The sequence below is a fragment of the Papilio machaon genome, chromosome 14 (assembly GCF_912999745.1).
Source record: "Papilio machaon chromosome 14, ilPapMach1.1, whole genome shotgun sequence".
Lineage (NCBI taxonomy): Eukaryota > Metazoa > Arthropoda > Insecta > Lepidoptera > Papilionidae > Papilio > Papilio machaon.
In genome coordinates, this window is record NC_059999.1 from 4,871,783 (window position 1) to 4,898,237 (window position 26,455).

Below are 26,455 nucleotides of genomic sequence, written 5' to 3' on the forward strand. Positions count from 1 at the left end.
ACATGTTAAATATAGTAAACACAAAGCGGAAAGCTTTCAGCTACGTTAATGTACAATTTATGTAATCCAATACTGTAAGGTCGGTCGTAAAGGAAAGTGATGTTACAAGGAAAATTACGAAGATTCGATATTCTACTCTTTACAGCGTTGAAGAATTTTTTAGCTAATAAAAATAACTAAAGTATTTATTCTTATATTATACTAGCTGTCGATCGCGACATTGTCCGTGCGGAATAAAAAAAAATATAGGCTATATTTTCTTCCAGATTGTATTCTATATGTATACCAAATTTCATCGAAATCCGTTTATCAGGTCTGGTGATATTTATAACAAACAGCCATCCATACATCTAAACATTCGCTTTTATAATATTAAGTAAGATAATATATAAATGCTTCAGAATATCTACTGTACAATTGACATTGTTGACCTGTATTTTTTTACCAAGAAATTTGTATTTGCATTGCATAATATGGTAACAATTAACATATTTTTAAGTTACTTTTCCTGAAATAAATAAAATAAATGGAGGAAGTTTTGATTAATTAATGTTAAGTTACATATATCTTATCCACATTTACGAGTACTTCAAGTGAAGAGAAAATCTTAAAATTAATGCTCATTTACATTGATTGTAAATCTGCAAACCTCGACTCAGGTGGACAAAATAAAGCGTTTACGAAATTTATTTCTTTGTTTACATTAATACTGTCCAAGACTTTACAAAGCAGGTACAGATGAGAAGATTACCTCTTGGGAGTTATATTTAGCCAATAATTTTAATATCATTAAGTAAATAACTTTGAGTGTAAATATAAGAGTGTTTATCTTGTATTAAAAGTACCTACTTTCAAAAGTATTACATCGGACGCTTTGCGTTTCTAAATGACCATGACCTATTTTCCCCGTACCATCAAATTTTTTCAACGTTGTATGATGCAGCAGGGCGAAAGGCTTTTTTTAAATGATAAATCTGATAAAAGTGACTGAACAATATAGGATACACAAAATTTTTTATATTTCCTATACTTTATGTTATATTTCAGTTATTATTCTATTTATTTTTGTATTTTTAAGCTATTAAATTACTCGGAAATTTAATTAGCAATCATGTCAATACAATTCGATTTACTCGACTAATTTAATATCTAACCTAGTCAAATTTTAACTCAAGAGCAAATCAACTCGGGCTTGTCAGTAATAATATCGACTGAAGTTCCAATATATTATCTTATCACTAATAGAAACGGCCTCATTCCAATTTCTGCTTGTTTTTATGAAGTTTCATTTCATTTATATTATTTTCCTGAAATTTTGTAAATTTTTCTGACTCGGCAATTCAAGTAAAAAAAGTTTAAAAATGACTAATTAACCAACTATTTATTTGATACTATAAACTAGATGTAACAACATGAAAAAAATACTTGATGTACTTGCGTAAAACTTATTTTAATATTAAAAAAGGCAATTATCAAACCGAGTTCGCCCCTGACTCGCGGTTGACCCGGCCACCGGCCACACCTGCCAATGTGAGGACATGACACATTTTATTAATATGTACTTTTATTTTATTTTTTATATTCGAACGCCGAAATACACGTATGTATTTTGCGCTGTTAGTTAAATAGACCTTTAACCTTATTTTTGTTCTTTTATGTTCTATTTACTATACAATTTATCGACGTGTTATTTGAAAATAAAACCAATTTTCATCATTTATAAAAATTATTTTACAAATAACAAACTATCGTCCTATACAAATTATCCTCTTCCGTGGTGTCATAGCAAAACCCAAACGTAAGCAGTGCTACTTAGAATTTTGTGAGTTTGCTTCATTTTGAGAAATAAAAAGTACGTCTTCATTCTTCAGCAGTTAAACCAATAAAAGCGTAAGCATCTGGATTTCCCTCAAGGCACGCTATTTAGCTGACTTTTTATTAATATGCAAAGAACTTTATGCAAGCAAGTTAGTGATAAAGAAGCTCAAAGATCAGAGGTCAATGCATGTCTTTAGGCGGTGGTCTTAATAACAATTTGTCATATCAGCAAATGATAACAGCGGCGCGATTGAAGTTTACATCTAAATACAATTTTCTCAAAGTAATCTTCCTACGATAGTACAAACAAGATGTAAAATAAAGAAATTACGTTAGTAGAGTACTGTTAGAATAAGTAAATACAAACACGAAAATTATAAAAGTTTTAGATAAAATTCCTTATTCTTTTGAATTGATTTATCGAATGCATTCGCAATTATAAAAAAAAATTTCAAGAGTTGCGTAACATAGTTGCCGAAAGTGTTTGCTGTCGCTTTTAAATTGTTGTTAATATATGAGCTCGCGTTAGTCATTACCGTTGTTCTAAGCAGTGCAAAGACGTCGGCGCGTTTGATGTGCCGTCAAGATAATTAGGGCATTAACGATCAAACACGTGAAGGAATTTTTTTATCGTAATTAAAAGAGATCTATAGGCCGCAGTCGATTCGTCTGCGCTTCAATTTGCAAGTAATGGGCCTTGGATGTGTGAATTCTGACTATTCTCGATTTTAGCGACTGCCAAATTGGCAGTCGGGGTCGATCGCCTGCGATTCTTTTTAGTTAAATCCGATTTAAAACTACATCAGTTGAATGGAAATATACTTGATGATCTAAAGTTCCTACTAAATTACGGACCTGAAATGTGTCTTTAGGTTATGTTGTCATAAAAGTGGCATTATTAAGCAAAACAAACGATAACTTGTAACGAATATTTTTGACTAAAATATGTATTAAATACAACTTATTAACGATTCTGTCGTTAATCGAGTAGATGTGTATTTGTATTTTGTGTAGTGTATTTTTTCGAAAGGTATGTTTTTTACATTTAAAATGAATACGTCAACAGTGAAAACCAAAATATTCTGTAACAAAAGTTGTGGATCTTGTGCAAAAGTATGTTTTAATTTCAAAAGTTATTTAGTATCACTACCTTTTTTGGTACAACTTTGCTTACAAAAGTGGTGACCATAATTTGGTGCTAAATGGACGATTTAAATACCACAATAACCACGTACTTGTTTAAAAGAAATGAAGTTTCTTTTGGTATACAGATAAAATCGAAGCCTCTTACAAAAGAATATAACAGGTTTTATTACAAGGCTTTCGTTTTTTTGTATCTCTCGCGAATTGAAAACGGGAATACGAGTACGTGGTACTTGAGCGAACGTTGTTTTTTTCTGAAAGAGAATTATGCAATACATTTCATGGCGTATACTTTACTTCTTACTAATATAATAAAAGTAAAAATTTGGATGTATGGATGTTTGTTACTACTCAGCTCAGAAACAGATGAACATACCTGGATAAAAATGGAACAAAGATAGATTACAGTTTGAAATAGCCACCAACTCAGTTTTCAAGCGACGAAGTCACGGACGTCAGTAGTAATTAAATCACAATGTCTAGGGGATTTTAAAGTATTTTAGTGATAAAAAACTACTAGATCAACGTATTATGTTTTAAAATTAGTACTTTTACCATCAAACAGATCCTCTTGAGGGTATAACAACTAAAAATAATAATAGAGAATGAACGTGCAAAATGCAATAAAATCTCCAGTGTCATTGTACATTAACGAGCAAGCATAAACAGCGTCGCTCCAAATGAAACGCCTAAATAGCTTGCAAGGCTAATGGATCGCAGTACTATGGAGGCGTCGATGTGAATCTCACATTCCTATTGCGACCTGTAACCTTATTAACGCTGTCTGGGTCAGGTAATCTTGAACGTGGACAGATTTTTCTTAAGTTCAAAAATTACTGATTTATTTTACTTCCATAACATGTTTACCATTTATGTGCCAATTTATAAACGTACCTTTGTCTTACAGTCTCTAATAAAGCTGTCGAGAATAAAATTTAACACGTCTCATGCCACTACGATTTTTCGTATAAAATTGAATTCGAATAGAGCAGACGGTGGCATGGAACGTGTTAAAGAAAAAGTAACAACATTTTCATGTTCATTTTCACACCAAGCTCTTTCTTACATGATGTGTAAATAGCTTTTGGAAGTAACTTATTGACTGGATATTATCAAGGTCAGTATAGAGCTTGTTGTTAAGTAGCTAGAACTCTTTAATTGAGAAATCGCAGCAACTCAATAAGTGTTAATTTACACTTTCCTCAATACACCCACACAGGCGTTTCACAATCGAGCAAAACAACTACATACAGGTAAATATCTCCCGCCTTTGCATTGTGAATAAAAAATATAGATAACAAGATATAACATGTAGGCTAACTATTATTGTTTTTACGTATTTAGTTTGCATATAGTTCGGTTAGAATTAATAATAATAAATATAATAAAAGAACGACAAAGATATTATTGGTACATATTGTTCTGTGATATTTTTTGAATAGATTCATCTTTTCTAATCACATCAGTAACACTGACTCTATTTGACAGCTGTCAAAGTGACGTTTTTTTAAATGAAAGTGGTCAAAGGTCAATTGTTTACAGCCATCAGTAAACAGGAATTTGTTTAATAAGCAATGCAATGTATCTTCTATCCGTCTATTACGTGTCATAACCAGATAAAACGGACAACGCATTTCCTACTACAAAGCGGCTAATTGAAATCGATTAACAGTACGTGACACAATTTATTTATCTTTATTCCGATATCAAATGACCCTTGATTATATTTGTCTTTGAGAAAAAAAATCAATCTCGTAGTAAACGGGTTAAAGGTTTCAAATAGTTTGATAATTGTTATTAGAATAATAGACGGAATGATAATGATTAATCGAAAGCCCACCCATAATTAAACAAAACATTCAATGTAACTTTATACTATAAAGATGTCGATATTACTAAGTAGACATTATCCGCCTTATTACAAAAAATCTCAACAACTCTGGTTTAAACCCGAACTACGTAGTCTAGCTTAATCTCTAAAACCATGGTCTAAATGAATCCGTATTACAAAACGTAGACCAAACCAGAACTTCATAAACTAAGAATTTGAACCACGGTCAATCGATTATGACAGATAATCATTCGCTCACTAAATGTCATTCGATAATAAACGTTCCGTTTCTGCGAAAGTTGTAACATCTGGCTATCTTTTATCGGGTATGTATATAAAATGGAATAGAATAAAGCACGTCAAACGGAATTCTTTCGAAAGTGCCCGCCCCGCGCGATCTTTGCTTTTACGTGTGTAATTGTCAATAAACTAATTGAAAATGGATCAACGATATGCAAAATGATCTGCAAATTGGACTTCTGAGAAGAAAGTAAATAATTAATTACCTACTACTTCATTTACTACTACGTTTAAAAACTTTCTTTGATCCGGAAGAATTATTTAATTTTTAATATTTTAGGAAATACTGCGTCAATTAGTCGCACAATCGTGCGTTACTTTTTCCATCCACTATTTTTTCCGCAAAACGTTTAGTAAATCGGTACTTTTGTCTTAAATCTTCATTCGACAAAAGGATCCAAACGAACTCGACGTTTATTAGGTTGACGTGACATTTCTTATATTGGAGATGTTTCAATATCTTCAATGTCTTCCATGTCCATTAAATTAACCAAATCAGATTTTTAACAAAAATCCGATAAGGCACAAAACTCGTAACTAAGCGGATAGCAAATTCAAATGAATAACCTTAAATTTGACACTTTTGACATAAGTCTAAATCTGTGGTCTAAATAGTTAAACCTGGGAACGCAATGGTTTAAAGTTGTTACCATAGATAGTCCAGGTTTAACGTTAAACTACGTTTTGTAATATGAATTTTAAATAAACCACTTCGAATGTAGGTTTAAACCAGGTTTTATAGTTAGACCACGTTTTATAATAAGGCGGTATAAGCTTTAATTTTTTTATCGGATTTGTATGAGTATTGGTCGACTATCAAAATATGAAACACACAAAAGAGTAGCTTTGTCTGAAAATAAAGTATACAAAATAAAATAATAAATGATATTTTGCGTATTTGTTCTTACTTATCCAAGAACCTTATTTAAAATATTCCATATATATTCTGTTGTCAATGGCAACACTGTATATAAAGTGGAGAGCGGCTATATCCATATAGAGCGAAGTAAACGGACTCGGATAAAGCTGTTTGCTGTTGACGCCGAGCTAATATTTGAGATATCGCAAACGGGTCGAAGACGCCGACGGCTCGGACGGCCATTTGCAAGTGCAAATTTTCCGAGATAAAAATAATCTTAAATATGGGCCTTAATTAAGATTATAGGATTAAATCACGCCCAACTGTAATACTGATGATGTTTACGTTCTCTGTACTTCCAATTTATAAGTAAGGACAAATTTTATCTTTTAATTTATATCTCTACGGAGGCTAAAGGATAAGAGATAAACCAAAGTCAACATATATATCAACAAAGTTATTAAGTTATTAATCGAGATATAATACTCGTCGTAGTTTTGGATGGGATAAGAAATAGTGTAGAATAAAAAAATACTTAGAAACTAGAAACAGTTGCAGTTGAATCCCCAAACTGTAAAAGTTATACGAAGTGCGAGTCTACGAAAGTCTACTTCCAGTTGAATATTGTGCTGCGACTGCAATGTATTTTACCATTTCAACTAATATTAACAATTAAATAAACGTATACGATAAAATTTTACTTTAATATTTTTTTCTCCTTTATTTTTTTCGGCACTGTCGCTCCAAAAAGATATAATGGACCTAAAATACATTTTCTACCCCTTAGTAGTAATATACCTTTCGAATTAGTTGTGTGTAGGACAAAAAAAAACGAATAAAATATAGAGATAAGTATCGATAAGGTTTCTCCGAGATAACTAGAGTTTAGATCCTATAAAATTTACCTAAACTAAGCACGTCTTACTATCTTCCACTACAAATGTAGTTTATCTACTAAACACTTTCGTATTTTCAGCAATAAAAAAAATATTTTTAATATCTTAATCCACAGTATATGTCAATTAACGTGTAACTACAAATTTGCGGTAGTCGTAAACTTATTGTTTTCTTAGATAAAGCATTACGCATTAGATTTCGTTAAAAACACAATATTCAGGAAGTTCTTTTACATCGCCGAACAAACGTTCATACAAGGCCACACAAATTTACACAAGCGATTAAGGCACGACGCTAATGAAAACTGAATCTAGCACGTGTAATATGTACGAAACTGTATTGGTTTGTAATTTGTATGACATCAAATATATAAATAACAAAAGATGAAGCTTGATATTTCATCAATGCATAGTCGAAAGTAAGGAACTCACACTCTACAGAGGGCTTTTGTTAAATCAACTCCTAAGAAACTTGATACTGAAATAATTTACTGTGAAAAAACGAAGTCGCCAAAGACCTATAACCTATAATTTTACAGACCTAATTAAAAATGCAACATGTTGCCTGAAACCTATTGTAATAATGTCTAATACTTATGTAAGAACACATGTACTTTTAAATAAATAAATAAAATATGATCGGAATTTAATTCCATCTAGCCATGCGTGAGCACATCATTATTTCATTTCCTGTAAGGATGCAGATTGTCATTAAAAAATAATTCTTCATAAGTCTACATTGATTTATGCTTCTACGATATATATGAATCTTAGTTGCAATAAACATGTTTTTGCTATTATTATTTTTGTGATAATTCTAATAATTTTACATTTTATTTATTTTTGGATGCAATAGTAAAAATTATTTATCTATAAAATATTAAATTTTGAAATTCACGTAACATTTGAAAAGCATTTCAATCTCCTACTTAAATATTAATATCAGGAAATATCAAAGTAGAGTTAAATGACAACATTTCTTATATACTAGATATAACTTTATACAGCAGACAGCAAAATTTCACGTAGGTACTAGGTTCTCCTAAATAGCGTCATAAAAATTTCGACGCCTACAGTACGTGTAATACGAGTTCCTAACAGCATTTCAATCTTTTTCCTAGACTTTAATCTAGTGAATTTTACGACTTTGCATCATTTCAGATATAATAAATCGTTTTATCTTATTAAGAGATTAACATAAAATGTCAATCTAAGTCAATCACCCACATTGTAAAAAATCATTTTGATTATGACAACTTCAGAGCTAGAAAAAATATAGCCTATGTCACCTTTAGATAGTGTTCTTAACACTGAAAGAATTTTTCAAATCTGTTTAATAGTTTAGGAGTATATTCAATACAAACAATTAAAACTTTCCTCTTTATAATATTAGATGAATAAATCAATTTGGACAGACCCTTCTCTATTTCTACAACGTTGAAAATTCCTTTACCCTAATATAATCCATAAGCTTTAATACTAATATGGATCAATACAACTACAGTGTAGTTTACGTTTAAAAATTCCTTTCGCAATCATCAGTCGTTAAGTTATAGTATTATTGACATCTCTCATGCTTCAACACCCACTCGACATCTTCAACGACCATTCGTCAATTACTGATTACGCAGTACAAAAATAAACACTTTAATTTGTTAATGTTATGACTGTCGAAAAAGGGTCCCTATTGCAGCCGCCATTTTGACCTTCCCTCAAGGTCGTAGTGAACTCAATAATACAGAATATATATGTTGTTTTATTTACTATGTGTAAACGCATGACTTCCTCCATTTGCAGAAAGTGATTAGGTGTTAGGAGTTGCGATAAAAAATAACAAAAGTTTTAGGCGAATTATTCTCACGTCTGCATTAACATACATCGAATAGTTTTAAATGAAAATAAACTTTATACTAGAGTTCTTAAGAAACAATTTTGTGAACTTTAATGTACTTTACAAGAAATTTGTTAATAAGTAAACCATGTAAGTGAAATACAGATGTGTGTGTAAGTTTAAATTACGTTAGACATTTAAGAAATACGTGTTTCAGGTTAGTGTAGCGTTTTACTCTAATCGGTTGGAGTTAAATTTGAAGAATCATTAAGTACTGTGAAATTTATGCATATAAATATGTACTACGAAGTACAAACATAGAGAATATAAACGAATATACACTAATTAACATTCATTCATATGTGTGGAGACCTTGTGAATGCGTGTAGCACACTACCGTGTCTTTTATCACGGATGTGAACACTCTTCAATTTTAGGTACAATGTTGAGACCGAATGTGTTGTGTGTATGCACTCTTTGATAAATGTAGGAAACCATATTGTCCAAATTAGGTACAAACGAATCGTTTATAGCCAGCAGCTCATTACAATTTAGTAATGTTACAAAATTGGCTACATAAGCCACATGCGAGCACACCAACGTCAAAACCGGAGCTGAAGACAGTCGCCGTGGCCGATATCGGCCGGGATTACATCATCATCATCATCATCAATGTTACTTTTTCCTATGCTTGAAATAAGACGTCTTTGGAATCATCTTTCAATTACTCTGAGTTTATTAGTGGATTCTAAATCACTTGATTCATTTACAAAGCAAACAATTACGAATGATAAATACTCACTGAAGTGTTTTTTCTAATAATTATTTATGAAGATAACAAATTACAAAAACAAAATATTGATCTTTGGTTTATTGGTCTTATAATCTTTGAAAAAAACAAAGATAACAATATCTTTTATACAGATATTATGATCTCAGAAACCAACGTAGATCACATAAGATTTTAATATTCAAATCCTCTCTTCTGATCGTCTCTTATGTTCGCGCAATAGACTTTGCGTCAGAAATAGTCGCTACAATTGTACCCGACGAAAACGTCCTTCCTGTAAAACTTGTTGCGGTACGCTAAAATCTCTTTAGTACAGTCAAATATTTTATATATTACATACATGTACATAATTCATCAAATCACTCAAGATCACTTTTTGCCGTTATTTTCCCTTTTTGTATGCAAATATTGTTCCAAATTTAAAATTTGGAAAGTTTTCCCGAAAGAAAATCTATATTCAACGTTAATAAATACAGTGCAATGTAATAATCAACACTCATCCGTCCTTCAAATTATAAAGCACAATAATAAATGCCCCAGTTTGATTATTTTTAACTTTAACACGTAAGCCTTAAAGCTCATTCATTCATAACACAACGAGAATATTACATAATGAAATAATGGACATTTATTATTTTAATTTTTTTTGTTTCGTTGACGCATAGAGTGGAACTTTTGCGCGTTGATTAGGGTTGGCAAAAAATAATATATTAATTTTCACATGTTTGTCACTGTTATAAGAACAGATTGTTAAATGTAATTGAAATAAACTTACAAATATTACAGTCAGCTTATACTCCAATGCAATAAAAAAGTACACACCTTTATTTTTAACATAAAAAATAAATAGAATAAAATATATATAAAAATACTATTTCAATAGAACACTTCATTGTTATCCACTTGTTTGTCTTTTCGATTGTTTTGTAAAAAAAAAAGTGGTAAGATAAAATGAAGGAATACTGTAAAATAAGAATAGCGCTACTGTTTGTTGAGGTTGTCTAGATAAAAACGAAATAACATTGAATTAAGACTTCAATAATAAGTGAAAAAATCTAATTCAGAGATTTAGAATTTTTTTATTTCAAAACGTATTTTCAACATAATATAATCGTTTTAAAGTACTATCTATTTTTTATTTATTTATGGACCTCTAAAAATAAACGTTTCTTTCGTTTAATTAGATGAGATTTGAAAATGACAATGTCCTGTCAACCCTGTAAACTGAGAGCGAGACCTTTATTAGGAACCAGTACTACATGCACTGCTATAATAATTATTTCGGACTGTGATATTGCTGCCCACTATAAAAAACAGCAGGTCAGCGTGGGCGACAAAACTCATTCATGAATTGTTCAAGCCCAATTTATATCATCTGCGCAACGAATATACGAATAAAAAAAAGTTAAAATGTCTTTTTATATTGATAACTTTATTTAGACTTAATTTAAGATATTTTCGTTCACAAACGATTTAAATGAAAAATTTGGTAAAACAAATAAAAAGTCATGCCTTTGGTAAATGCTCATGACAATTCTTCTCTCGAACTTTTTTAGCAGTTTCAACTAAATTAGTAGTCTATAGGTTCTTTCAGGCTATGTTCTACATCTATGGAAAATTTCAGCGAGATCCATGCACCCGTTCTAGAGATACCTTCTAACTACCCATACATCCATCCATCCCAACATTCGCATTTATAATATTAGTAATATTTCTTAGAATAAGTGTATAAAATGAAATTGGGTTATACACTCGGGATATAAATTGCGGTTGATATGTGTATGTATGTTGTACTTTTAATATGCGCATATGAGTTTTTCTGTGTCGATCGTACGAGTATCTAGGTCGACATAAAAAACGATTCTGTCGGGACACAAGTATTGATTAAGTATCGACGTTTAAGCTATTCACATAATACATTCGTTAACATATAATATTACTAGCTGTCTCCCGCGTCTTTGTCCGCGTGGAATTAAAAAAAAAATTATAAGTAGCCTATCTTCTCCAACTCTATATTCATTCAGACCCATCCAACAGTTCCGAAGTAACTTTGTACCAAACCATACATCTATCCAAACTTCTACTTATAATATTAGTAATTTAGAGCATTTTACCGCATACTCTTTATATGGATATTAAAGGTACTGTTTTTCTTTTCGATGTCACTAATCTTCTCTTAACATTCGCTAGTTGTGAATATCCACAGCCGAGACACTTGTAGAAAAAACATTTTGTTATCTCTAACTATTAGAAGAAAATGAGAGGAGATATAGAGACAGTAAAGGTAACTGAAAGCTAAGCACGTTTGGCCATTTTAGTTTCAACAGTCTTACGACAGGTACAAAGGGTGAAACTGTATACCTTTTAATGAATTCATCATGATTTTAATTTATACAAATAAGAAACTCTTCCCATACCCTTCTGGGTAATTTAGCGGAAACAGAACGTGAGTGTAATTGTTTAAACACGCTATAAAATTACCATAGCCATGCACGCGTGACGAAAACGACGGCGAAACAAGGGACTTCTGTCTAAGTGGTTAACCCAAAACACGCTTCCATGTCCAAAAGTTGATGTAACAAATTGTTCCCATTTATTTGGTTTAATCGAAAGTAATAACTTATACAATATTATAACAATATATAACCTATAGGTTACAAACGGAAGCAAATTCAAAAAAATTAGATGCCTTGGCGTCTCGAAGTAAGTAATTAAATTAAACTTAAAAATCGTTTCATTAGTTTCGCAGTGCATCCACGCTAAAGAAAAATGTATGCATATTTCATACTAGCTGTAACCCGCTAGTCCGTCCAAACTAAATAAAAAAAAAACGTAATAAGTAGCCTATGTGTTCTTCCAGAATATGTTTTAAATATGTCAAATTTCATCAAGATCCGTTGAGGAGATATCTTCAAACAAACATCCATCAATCTAAACATTAATTCGCATTTATAATATTAGTAAGTTTATGTATATATGTATACATCAGTATGCCAAATTTATATTTGAAATAATATATAATAGTATACGAGTTTAACAGCTATAAAAGTAAGAAAGTTTTCACCTAACTAGCTTCTCACACCGACTAATCATAGCAATAAGTTATTCATTGAACTCTTTTATTCATTATCACATTTCCTAGGATTAAGGTCTGCAAATGCTGACAGTACCAATTCGTATGAAAGTGAAATACGATAAATTGCGTAGTGTGACATTTTGGACTATTATTACCATGGTTATTGATGTAGAGTAGGAACGTAGCCAGTAAGAAAAGAAAATGTTATGATTATAACAAAGATACAATTGACATAGTAGCGTGCATATTTTGTATATGCAAAAATATATTTTTTTCGCTTCACCGACGACATTGAATGCGAATCGCCATTCAATTCCATTCTTTCGTATTGTGTTAAAATATTTATAAATCCTGTTTTGCATTTCTATTGACGCAGTCCGAGGAAATGTATGAAATCTTTTCTAGAATTTTCCATTAAAAATATGCTTGGCGTATAAACAACCATATAGATTTAGACTAGAGATAGTCTCGTCTAGAGAGTGTTAATTGTCAGAAAAAAAATTAAATAACTAGATTGTTTAATAAAAATAATTTTCACGCGCTCGTTGGGTCATTGGGCAAAGAGCACAGGTGTAAATGCGATAAATGTAAAACAATTACCGCACTAAGCAACAACCGTCAAGGTCATGGGTTCGTCAACAAAACAGTTTCCATGTTTAAAATTATCCGTCTCAATGCTTGCAGTTAGTTACACCGCAAACATTTTGCCGACGGAAAACATTCGCCAATGTTTCAGTTAGCAAAATGTTATTTATACACAAACGTCTTTTTAACATATGAGTAGACATAGATAGGAATGTCAGATTTAAAGTAGATTTACCATTCCCTATAGTGAACCGCCCCATTTCTTACTGGACTCCAATAAGAAAAAAAGTTATCCAACTAAACTCTCAAGCCATTTCGTACTGTTCGATTTTTGGTTGCAGAAGACAGCAAAAGAGTCACCGCTACGTTCTAACATCATTTTATGTCGTTATATCGACTACCACCAGTGGAATTATGTTGCCAACAAGTGGCGTGAAGGAAAATAAATATAGGGGTAAGGAAACAAGGAGTTTAACATCTGAAATTACACAATCCAATTAGGCAGGTATATCAGAGCGTGAATTTTTCCTGGTCCTTCCCCGATTGAGCCACTCCATACACACGACAACCGCCGCATGGCTCAACCATTGTTATGTAAGCTGGATTTCCAGCCGGGCTTCGACAAACTCAATTAATTGTCAATCTTACATGCTAATTCGTTATTGATTGGTCAATATTTCTTTGAACTGTAGTATCTTATTAACTTACTTTAAGTATTAATGTAAATTAAATTAATAAAGACTATTCACTGTTTCTAGAAAGTAAAGAAAACATATTACCTTATCAGGTAAATAATAATATTATTGTAATAAAAATAAGTGGTGATAAGCCAATCTGTAAAGAGATATGCAGATGCGTAACAAAAAACATCCGATCGAGATAGTAACAAGGATGTAGGCTTTACCTTAGCACGTGTCGACTCGGAGAGCAGGCGGCGAGTCTTCCTCGGTCCGGACCGACAACTCCAGACCGCAGACCGGTCGGTGGCACGTTAGTGTCGTAGAGTCCGAGAAGTCCTGAGGCAGCCGGATCGCATCCACGCCACCCGGCACGGCCACAACACGCCGCCCGTTCAAAACATAGCGCTCACGAACCTTCTTTTCGACACACAGACTCGATTTGCAAAATTTATTCATCGCATCCGCCGAAAACAACTATAATTTTTATGTCTCGCGCCTGAAATAGGTACGCTCGTTTCCGATCGTTAACTCGAATATCATCAGCATGAATTAACACCGATAACAAGGGATAACACCATGAAACGCCGCTGCAACTACCTCCGCCGGAAAATTCGATTAGCACGAGACACGCGCACCGGCTGTAGTACCGCGCGGTAAACAGAGAGAGCGCGCCGCGAGTCCGCGCGCCGCGACAACACAGCCACACATGCGCGCCGCGTGAGCCCACACACACATACGCGGCGCTCCTCATGCGCATACTCGCCGCGCACAGAAATAGACATCGCGTCATCTCCCACCAATCAAAAGACTGAAAAATCACGTCATACTAGCACATGATTGGATGAGAATTCTGTCAGATTACAAGCACAAGGCGGTTCAATTTGCGATTAACTGAAACTTTTGATAATGCTTAAGTGATATCGAATTGGAATAGGCAAAGTTATCATAATTATCTCAAGAAATAAGTTAATTGAGTGTTCAAACAATTTCGTCAATCATCAATGTCTAGGTAGGTATACAAACCTTAGTTTGATATAGAAGTAAAAGTCGACAGCGGTAATTTGAAATCTACGTTGATACGAGCAGCTTGAAACAAATTGTACTACATCATAATATTTTGTAGAAAAATCGAGAAGTTATTATTTATATACAATACTTAAATAGTTTAGTAATAAAAAAACACTCATTTTTATCAATAAATAATATTCAATACTTACTACTTACAATATAAGTATTAAAACTATGTTATAAGTTTACATATTGTAATGTATGCAAATGATTATAAGCATACAATTAGTCTAGCGAGCTATTTAATTAATTATTATCTATTTATGCGTAGAGGAAGAATTTACTAATAGATTCTCTATTCATTTGCTGCGCTGGTGGACATAATTAATTTGATTCATTCGCGTTGTCTCTGTGTTTTGTAATTACTTTTAAAGAGCTCGTTGATCAATGAAGCAATTTCGTCGCTTATTATTATTACTAACTACATGTTTCGAAGCTATTTTTTAGCCGACTTCAAAAAGAAGGAGGTTATCAATTCGACTGAATTTTTTTTTTATGTGTGTTACCGCGAAACTCCGCCCCTGGTGGTCCGATTTTGATAAAAATTATTTTAATCGAAAGGAAGTGCTTGCAGGTGGGTCCCATTTTTTTTTGTTTTTTTTTTTAATTGTGTGTAATAGTAATAACACTCAAGTCTGTTTCCTTAACGGGGCAGAAACAAAATAGAACTTTTGCCCCAACTTTCTTTCAACTTCAATAACTTTTCGCTTTCGCACTAATGGTCCTTTAAATAAACAAATCAATTTACACTTTTAGGATATTTTCTCATCAAAAGCTTTTAATCTTGATTTTTGTGAACGTCGATGCTTTCGTTCACATGGTTGCTATCTCTTATGAAGAAAGAAGAAATTAAAAAACGGAATTAGACAGGGTGCAAATTGCTCTCAGTTGAATCATTATCATTAATAAAAGTTGTCAGAAACCTCTACATAATTTTGTTTAACATACACAACGTAATAAACGGGCAGCTTTTGTTTTTGTCGCGTGCTAACAATGTCTCTATTCTTTACAAAACCATAAATATCGTCATGTGTAAAATCTTGACATCTCCTTTATTATTCTTTTTGTACGCCGTCTCACGACTTTGTTGCTATTCAAATGTTCGTACAAAATCGTTAATAATATAAGCAAGTCTATTAAGTTCTATAATACCTATTCTATGTGGCCAGTGTCAAGCATATTATGATATCAGCTAGGAATTTATTTAATTTTTTTATTTTTAATTATAGGCTAACATACACGAACTCCTTCAATTGGTATCGATAGCTAAGTATTGGGTGATAAGCAGGTGATGTTCGCCATACATGAGCCCTAGATTGCAGTCGCCGCTAAAAATAGTATCGGCTGAACTCTTTTTTCTGCTTCTTCGTGCTCTTCAATACTGAAGGTCGTGCTCATCCTGAAGTCTCTTCACCGATGTGTCGTCATGCTGCCTCCACACCGCACGGTCCTGGGCTTGTTTCATAGCTGTAGGAATATCGAGTCCCAGTATTGTTTGAATATGGTTGGCTCTACACGGACCGCTTAAACCTGTTACCAAAGCAGTCTTTGTGTAAGACCTAACGTTTATCGCATATGGAAGATACAATTTCCTCAATTTTCAGGCGGATTATAATTCAAGCTCTACAAACTTTTCTTTCTACCAAGGTGTATTTCTCATGTCGGATATTAAAAAAAACAATAGTCTCTACATGTTACCACTAACAGTGGTAGACGCCAGCAACAATAACATCAGTTGCACGAATTGGCCGGCTCGCCCGGTGAAATACCACGACCACACAGAAGACAGGCGTGAAGTGGAAGCAATTCCGCGTACAGTCTGATGAGTGTGATGCCGGAGGCCTTATCTTAGTCCTCTTTCTCTTCCCACCCTTTTCTTATAAGGAAAGGATGGGAAGGGGAGGTGGATTTGATGGAAATACATAGGAAGGTTAAATATTGTCTTTTTGTGCGTCTCCTCCTTCGTCGATTGTGGGTAGGCAACGCATCTGCAATTGAGAATGTCTATGGGCAGCGGTCGCTTCGCCATTTCGGCGAATTCATGTGGCCACTTGCCCGTTTGCCACCTTGTAATTTAAAAAAATGTTTTTGTTAGGAATTAAATTTGACATAATATTATCACATCTATAACGATACCACAATCTAAATATCTTAATCTTAAAAAGCTATTCATAAAATATTACCGATATGATATATATCTTGAGTGTAATCCAAAGTATATGATTAAATCCATTATTTTTTTGTTTTATCAAATCAAAGCAAATTAATTTGCAATCTTATTTGTTGTCATTTTAGTACTAGAGTTGTTTAATATTCGAGATAACATCTGAATTACATAACGTAAGTAGCAAAAAACTGATTACAAATAATATTAAAAATTAAAGAAAGGAGAGAGACAAGAAAAATCTACGATGCAAAAACAATCTGTAACCAACAAACATACAAGGCGAGAGACATATACAAGGATTACGTGAACAAAATCTGCCTGTCCCTCTGGATTTCGAACGTAATTATTATGTAAAGTATAAGAACCAAACTAAGTAATGTACTTGCCATACTCTATTAAATTATGCCATACGAATGGAAAAATTTTAACACAGCATAATTTAATGAGTCATTACGGAATTTAAATTTTAATAAACTTTATTATAAGTGCACCAACATGATTGCATTTGACCACGTCGGAAATGTCAAACTGGTGTGACGAGATAATGTCTCTTTTAATCCCGGACTAAATGGACTTTGATATAGAACATACTTGCGTCATTCTTAGTGAAAAATCTGGCTGATAAGGATGTTTAGGAAACAATGAGACAGGCTAAAGTTGTACCAGGCTATAGAGATTAGAATTTTTTATCAGTAATTATAGGTCATGTAGCGGTCAAATAAATCAATTGAGAAATATATTTGGAGATGGAGAGATGGGATTTTCCTTATATATTCTGCGTATAAAATTGTTATGTAATATAATATACATAGAAGAAGGAAGTAGATTAAATAAATTTTAATAAAAATTTTATCATTTAATATTATTCGGGCGTAATTTAACTATGCAATCTATTTGCAATATGTCAATGTGAATATTTTCGATCATTTTATTTTTAAGCACTAACAAATAATAAATGAGGGTATATAGTTCTTATACCGGATCTTAGACTATAATCGATTGAACTAAATCTTATCTTACTAATATTATAAATGCGAATGTTTGGATGAATGGATGAATGGCTGAATTATTGTTAGAAGGTATTTGCAAAACGGTTCACCGGATCTCGATTGAATTTAGCATAGATGTAGAACATAGTCTAGAAAAACACGTTGTTACTAATTAAGTTTTTTTAATTCGCGCAGACGGAGTCGCGGACTACAGCTAGTGGATTATAAATGATGATAAGGTGACGAACTAAATGTTTTATTGATTAAAGTTTGATTAAAAGGCGAAATTATTATTTTTATCTTGATCGTATAGGAAAGGTTGGATTAGATAGTGACAATAAAATGGATATTCATACTTTGATAACATTAAGGACAAATACATTATTTAATAACAGTAACAAACATACAATGTAGCTTGATATAAATAAAAAATGGGACGCAAAGTTGGCATTCCATTTTTTTTTAATAATTATTTCCGTATAATGAATATTGAATGTTAAATGTTGAAAAAATGAATGGAAATTTTGTCTTCAATGCAAAATGAAAAAGTACTCTCAGAAATCAAATAAAAATAATGATAATCCTTATATTATGCAAGTGCCAGCCAGACGTAGACAAAAAGTTGTACAAACACATATTAATAAAAGCGTATACTTACGCAGTATTATATATAAAATAGTTATATACTTTCAATATTAAAACAATAGTAACTTATAATTCCACTGCACTAATTACAGTCATCGTTCACAATCAGCCAACATGCTTCGTTTCCATCGCCAAGAATATTAACAACGGGCGTACATTCTTTGTCAATGTAATACTGGTAATTAAAGCGAGCAGTGAAATTGTGACATTTTGTCAACACCGGCAAACGCGGCACATCCCATTTCTGACATATTGACGGGACAAAGAGATCGCGTCAGACAACGATTTATCTACCGCGACGTTACTACTATAGACCATTAGAATATCATGGCTGCGACTTCCGTGTGTTTAAAAACGTATTAAAATACATCCGTCGTTGCCTTAGCGTAAGCATTATATCGCTTGTGAGCCGACGGAGAAACGTGGGTAGAAATGTAATGGCATTGACAATAGCACGAACGGCCACGCCTCCGAAATCGTGACAATCGCCCGATAATAAAATGATGGATACATATCTTCTACATTGCATTGTAATAATCAATGATTTATATCAATGTCATCCAACCAAGAAAACCAGAAACCATAACAAGAAGTTTTTGAAGTACTATCGGGAAATCTGGCGGTGTGCCACCTTAAGAACAAAAATCGTTTGAAGGTTTCCTAAGTATACAATAACTAATAGGACGCAGCTTTTAAATGTGTCTGTACGAACAACGTCGATCAGTGATATAAATGTCTAATTGCTTTCTACTGTGATGCCTTCGTTTGCGCAACTCACCAAGACCTAATTGGTTATTTTGAAATAACGCGGTGTTTGTCTCGTTGAAATTAACAAGGCAATTTTTCTAAAGTGGAACACCGTAAAGTGCCCTTAGTGTACCTACAGACTTTTATATCAATAACCTTCAAAGTACCGAACACCTGTACACATACACTCTTAGTAACTAACACAAATTATAGAATTAAGTAGCCAGTAGCAACGTTCTACGAAAAAGTTAACGAAACGAATCTTAAAGCTCTACTTAGCAGCGGGTAAGTTTTATGTCCTTATTTTATAAAACCCCATGTTTTAAATCCATTTGAACATCTCCATTGTGCAACCGTAAACGTTAAAAATCGAAAATAAACAGATTTTCCTCTACTTACATACTTACCGACAAAAACTCGTCCGCAACAAAAAGTATATACATATGTAGCTTCATTTTATGTGACTACAAATGGATACGATTCAAAGATAAAATGAATACAAAAGAGAGGAATAAATATTTAAAAAGTTCGTTGCATTTAGATGGTATTATCATTAAAGAAAATCTTCTCTATGTAACCTTTCGATGAAACGAAATGTCAAAAGTAAATAAACACCAGTGTACTTTTAAATTTAAAAAAATATAGGTTTTTGGTTTGAATCAAAGAGTACGCTTAAAAATTACTTGTTACATCTATAGTATTAATTGAAGTCTTTAGTAATAATAAAATTATCCCTTTTATCAAAAACTCTATCCGCTACCACTAATAAGAAACTTAAAAAAGAAGATTAAAAACCTTTTAAAAACCGGTCACTAGAAAATAAAGGTTGATAAAAAACCAAACGGCTAATTGCATACAGTATGTTCTAACTTATGTTATTTAAAAAGTATATTTTTTTGCAAAACCTTTTAAACGAAAACAATAAATCAGTATTTGGAACTATGATCAATCAACTTATCAATACATTTATGATAAATAATTTATGAATCACAAACAGATAAAATTATCTCATCTCTAAAAGTTCTCTCTAGAAATTATAACCTCAAAATAGTTAAGATTGTAGTTGAACATACATTTAGGAACTTTCAAGCTTTTGAGCCACTTTTACTATGAATTCGAATAACTAATTTTAGATTTTATAATTTCCTTAATTTAATTAAACAAAATAAAAACTGTTGGTAACTAATTACTTAGTATTCATAATTTCATTTAAGTTGGTGTATTTAAAGTAAAAATTTAAAGCATGTCTCTATATTCTCATCGAAAAATCCATCACCATATTTCCAGAGAGTGTTGCATAAGTAACGGGTCCCCATATAGTTCACATGTCATTGTAAGAATTGATTTCCTTTGTCTATGCTGTAAATCTGCCGCGAAGATAGGGTGCGTCGCGTATAGAACGCCGTTAATCAAAGCGTCTGGATCACTTTGGAAGAAACACGTGCCGCATCGATAATAATGGGAACACATTAACATTATTTGGTGTTCGTAAACGAAAATAAAAAACTTTGTGTCTACGTCTGTAATAGACAAAGTCACACTGTCTCTCTGTTCTGCCCTCGTTTGAAACAAGCATAAGAAATGATATTTGTAATGAACTTTTTTCATGATTTATTACTTTCAATTCCGTATGCACGTGTGTTGTTTGGAAAACATTTCCTGAATTTTGTTATAAGAAAACTCTAGTTTTATTTAAGCATAAACAAATTCAACATTTCAAAAACTTTCTTACTGTTGCAGATTATTTTTGGAACAAAGTTCCTTATCGCGCGTTGTGAAAGGGGGCTAGACGGAAAAAAATCTTACGAAAAGTTGTCACGACACTTTTTGCTATAGACGAATGAGCGCTACTTCACCATGGCAACGACGTGACAATATATAACGAAAATTTATAGAAATTAAATGTACTTCTTGTGAAGACTTAAGTTTTTTATTCATAGAATAAACATTGGTTCCTTCACTAATCAATTGAAAGGAACTTCGTTCCGTACGGGTGTCCCTTGACACCTCTCAAGTTTTTTTTTTCAGAAGGGAAGGAAAAAAATTAAAATCAATAAACATAACATGATTTAAAACAATGTGTCTGTGTGTGTGTGTCTTTTAAATAGAATATATATAATTTCGTATGTTTGTACTATTTATTTCACAACATAATATTGTTTTGATCCATAGCAAAGATAAATTATGAACGGTTGTCAATTAGTCAAAATACAAATAATTGTTGGACGTGTAATTGAAAAAAGCGTATCGCATTAAACCAAATTAGCGTATTCACAAAACCTTCAAAGTTCAAAGGTGATGATAATTCTTTTTATATTAGTCAAGGCTCACTGTCAGTGCGATTGATAAATTGGAAATCAAAGATCAACTAAAGCTTACACACTTATTTATATGTACATACAATTAATATGTAAATACGTAATACATGTGTAAACATATAACAATTACTTTCTATTTTTAATTAGCATTTATTTCACAATAGAAACTATAAATAGAAGATTTTGGTTTAGCTATCACGAGTTACTTTTAAACTTTCACAGACAATTTTACTAAAAAATGTTTTTAAGTCAAGTGGTTTATTGAAAAGTTTTGCTAATTTATAAATTTGCCGTAAGCATCCTTCCCGTTCAAGTCCCGTCAAAATCGGTCCAACCGTTCCGGAGATTACCCGGAACAAGTTCGGCCTTGCAGACAGACATACAGACGCACAGACAGACAAAAATCTTCAAATTCACTTTATGAGTACTTATAAAACAAGACCAAAAACTTTAATTAAAACAAAACATAATTTAAAATTCCTTCAACAGCTTTCAAAAGTATAAAAATCAGGTACGCGTTATTATAATTTCCTTCAATTTATTTACGACGCCACACAAGTTGCGTACGTTTTTATTACGACGCTACGATGACCGCTCAACGAATCGCTGGTACCTGCTTCGAAATTAAAATTCTATTTGGAACGTAAGTTTAACGCGTCACTTAAGTGGCCTGCAGTAAACATTTAGGAACGTCTTTTCATTAAATGCCAAGGTCCGAAGCTAAATATCATCTCACATATGCTCAACAATTTTAAATTATGCAAGGATTTGCAAAAAGTAAAAGTCTTTGAAGTCTACAATTTTATCCAAGCCTTCCTTAAGCAGTAATACGTGAATTTTACATAAATGTTTTAACTTGGTGTTTCTCAAAATTTGTAATCAATTGGCGACTGTTGCTACAGAATATTAAAATAAATAAAGTTACAAACAATTTAGCGGTGTTATTTACAAATGGTTTAACCAAGGAACTAACCGTGGGTTTCTGAGTCTAACATCACCGTTTAAATCAGGGATTTCCAAAGAGGTCGATATCGAACTTAAAGCATTGCTAATTCTCACTCTGTCTTCTTCTATTGATCTAAGTCAGAATGAAAAATAATAATAATACAATAATTGATCTTAAAAGTAGGTAAATTGACTTTGGGGGTCTGTGCTAACGGTTCAGTTTCGAAAAGGGGGTCACTTGTCGAAAATAGTTTGGGGATCCCTGGTTTAAATCATATCATTGTTATATCTAATTGGTCAATGATAATGAAAAGAATGACGATATGTTTTATACAGAGGTCTCCGAAACCAACGGTTACTCCTTGATGTGTTTTGTGCAGTAAGTGTTTGTTACATTTTACGCAACATTAAAAATACATTTTAAAAGCATGTCAATTTACAGGGAACTAATGATTCATCATCTAAGTCTAATAATAAAATTAATGTATGCAAATAATTGTTTGCAATAACACTTTTGTACTATGATTTCCTTAATGAATTAACATACTGACAAACCGATTCAACAACAATTCGAAGTATTGTTTATCTTTCAATAAGCTCTCGCGATTCTTTGTAACGAATAGTAATAAAATTGTCAGTAAAAGAAATAATCTAAAACACGATTAGATATTAAGGCTTGAATACCAGATATGGATTTTAAAAAAAATATGATTTTAAATATATTTATACATCGAATAACTTAGAGAAGTAATTTTCAATTAGAGTAGGTTTTGATTACAGAGACTATTTTATTAATACATATTGTTTTATCTTTCATTCTCTTCGAGAAAACAGAGACAACAATATACACAAGTACTTAAGTCGAATCCTACAATTATATAGGAATCTAACTAATTAAAATAGTAATTATAATGGAATACGACTGTTAACTAAAATCTGACAAATATCGACGTCTCCATCGATATGTAATAACTTTATTGCAACATAATTTTACGTAGATATGCAATATTTATACAAGCAGCATGTCTTAAGTTGAACCATTAATTTAAATATGTATCATATACCCTTGCAAACTGAAGGTAAAGAGCAGCAAATTGCAATTGCAAATTATGCACGATATTTCCTAATATTTTTCAAAGTGAAGTGAAACTTTTTTTAAACGTCATAATGCACCACCAAAATGATTGTTTGTAAAACTGCGGTTAGTAGTGACTTGTCTTACGATGACTAAAAGGATCCAATCCCACGGACAAAAGGATCAAGTATATGTTAAGAGCCGTGTCCGTGACTCAATCCTTCGGTGATGTAATGCTTCGTAATTGATTCGATGATTCGCTCCTAATCATCACACTAGTGCTAGCTACATCAGAACAAAATTATCGATGTTCTAACCCGGATGTTCGTACGCGACAGCCAAAAACTTTAGCCAAACCAAACACTGACTTTATATTCATAGAAACACTAAAAATAACTTTATGTAGGTAGGTAGGGATGTTTTTTAATTTTTAGTATGCAATAAACGTGCTTATCAAGACAGTATTCGTCTAGTATTTAATGTATCAAAAGATTGTTAACTTTAAACCGTACTTAGGAAATGCTTTTCCATCTCAGTTTTCATATACAATAAAAGAAAAAAGGAAAAAATAAGTACATTTGACGACTGCATTTCATTTCAAATAACTAATACCTTTCCATGCGTAATATTATTCATTTTTAAAACGGAGCTATAAAATATTTCTAAAATTCTGCAAATCTATAAAAGTTAAAAATCTTTTTTGAAGATTTTTTGTCGATAAAATTCTGCCATCGATATCGAAGTACTACACTATTTCCTAAGCTGCGGTTACTGCGTCACGAATGTAATCGACGTCATCTCTTACGTTTTGTTACCGAATTGCGCATCGAAAGTGCAAGTAATACAGGTGCAAATCCATACTTTGCAGTGCGTAATAATTTGTAAATGAACATTTGCGAATTCCTTTGATAAACTACGATTTTCATGATATCTACTTCATAATAATTAATGAAACGAAATTCATGAAATACGTATATTTTTAAGATACTTGAGCTATATAATGAATAAAGGTCATATTGTTAGAAATACAATGATGTCTACTACATTTATATTTAGTAATATTCTATATAATTACAGTAGCTATAACATTTAAATAAAATTAAAACTAGGAGATTGTTGTATACTTATTGAAATCTGTAGGCGCGAAGCGGTCAATGATAATTGTTAATAAAATACCAGATAAAAACCGCCCACGTTTGTTCTTGCATCAACCAGAAGTAAAAGGATAAAATTTCAATGCATTCAATGAAACTTAATTTAAATAGATAAATAATATAGACGAATACTATTCGTTCGAGCTGCAAAGTTGTTTATTCATATTTTTTAAAGTTTGTAAATACGTTAAGATTTTTCAAACTTTGCTACGTCCTAACTGTTTGTACTACTTATTATAAATCGTAGAATTTTTCGTATCCTGCGAATCCTGAAAAACTTAAATCAAAAGTTATTACTAATATAAAAACAGTTTTCTTAAAATTGGGCGGAGAATAATATTTCGAGTAAATACTATAGCCGGTGATTTGAAAATACATTTTCTACTCCTTTTGGTTGCTATGATTTGTAAGTTTCGCTAAAATTTTCGGACCAGTAGTGATTGATGTTATTATATGATAGGTTTTATTTTAAGTTTATGCACTTAATTAAATTTTCTTTGCAGTACATATTTCAAAGTAACGCATATTTATAAATTAATTTATAAATGATAGTCGCTTAGCGGGTGCGACTCAGAGCTTAGAGCTTTGCATAAAGTTCACGCGTCGCTAATATATTCCACGAGCGCTGAGCTCACAGCCTTTAATAGAATTCTCAATCGACTCAAATGTTTCAACGGTATTATAGACATTAGAAACTATGAGGCTCTGCACAGACAACTTGCTCACAGAACCACCTATTAGTATGTTTCTAATGTGACGTATGCAAAACCAGTAACTCCCGTTGTTCTTATTACATCATTACTAATTTTAAAATGCGCTAATAGATTCCGAAGTTGTAACGAAGAAAATATGAAACGTGATTTGAATTTTAGAGTTAGTTCATTTTCGCGTTTTTTGTAATTTTAGTTTAAAATTTGGTTTGATTTCAAACATTCAGTCAGTCACAGTAGCTTTGTGGCTTCAGGTGAGTGTTAAGGCTATATAGCTTTGCACCTTTATCCTAAGCTATATTGGTTTGTAATATTTGATTACATATTATAAGATTATGTAATCCGCAATTACAACTAACTTCTTTGGATAGTGCCTGTAAGACTTCATGTTAATTGTACAATTTAAAATGTACTTAGATTCAATAACACAAAAGACCTTTATTTAGCCTCAGAGTGTTAGAAATACCATAATAAACGACTCATCTGTTTGACTAAGATGTTATGTACCAAGAAGATATTTTTTTTTGTTTCATTTTTTTACTTAATTTAAAGTAATGTACACAATACATCCTGTTACGTCATGTAATCTAATTTATTAATCTAACGTTCTTCGGTTATTTTTTCATTCTAGCTATCTTAGTCTTGAAAAAGCATCGATTTTTCTTTCTACTAGCAGATGCCCGCGACTTCGTCCGCCCGGAATTAAAAATATCTAGTAATAAATATAGTCTATGTCACTCAGGGATAATGTAGCTTCCTAACAGTGAAATGTTTTCTCTTTATAATAAATATTAGTACAGATAATGTCATTTTTTTCTATCTGCTAGT

At 32.1% G+C, this 26,455-nt stretch overlaps 1 protein-coding gene across 2 annotated transcripts in view; it reads right to left on the reverse strand.

Annotated features, from left to right (window-relative positions):
- Positions 1 to 14,523, reverse strand: part of LOC106711422 (activating transcription factor 3) — a 41,867-nt gene extending 27,344 nt beyond the window's left edge. For both annotated transcript variants that reach the window (XM_014503741.2, XM_014503733.2), the window contains exon 1: positions 14,034 to 14,523. The gene's annotated coding sequence lies outside the window, so the exon portion shown is untranslated. The remainder of the gene's footprint in view (positions 1 to 14,033) is intronic.
- Positions 14,524 to 26,455: the final 11,932 nt, after the last annotated feature.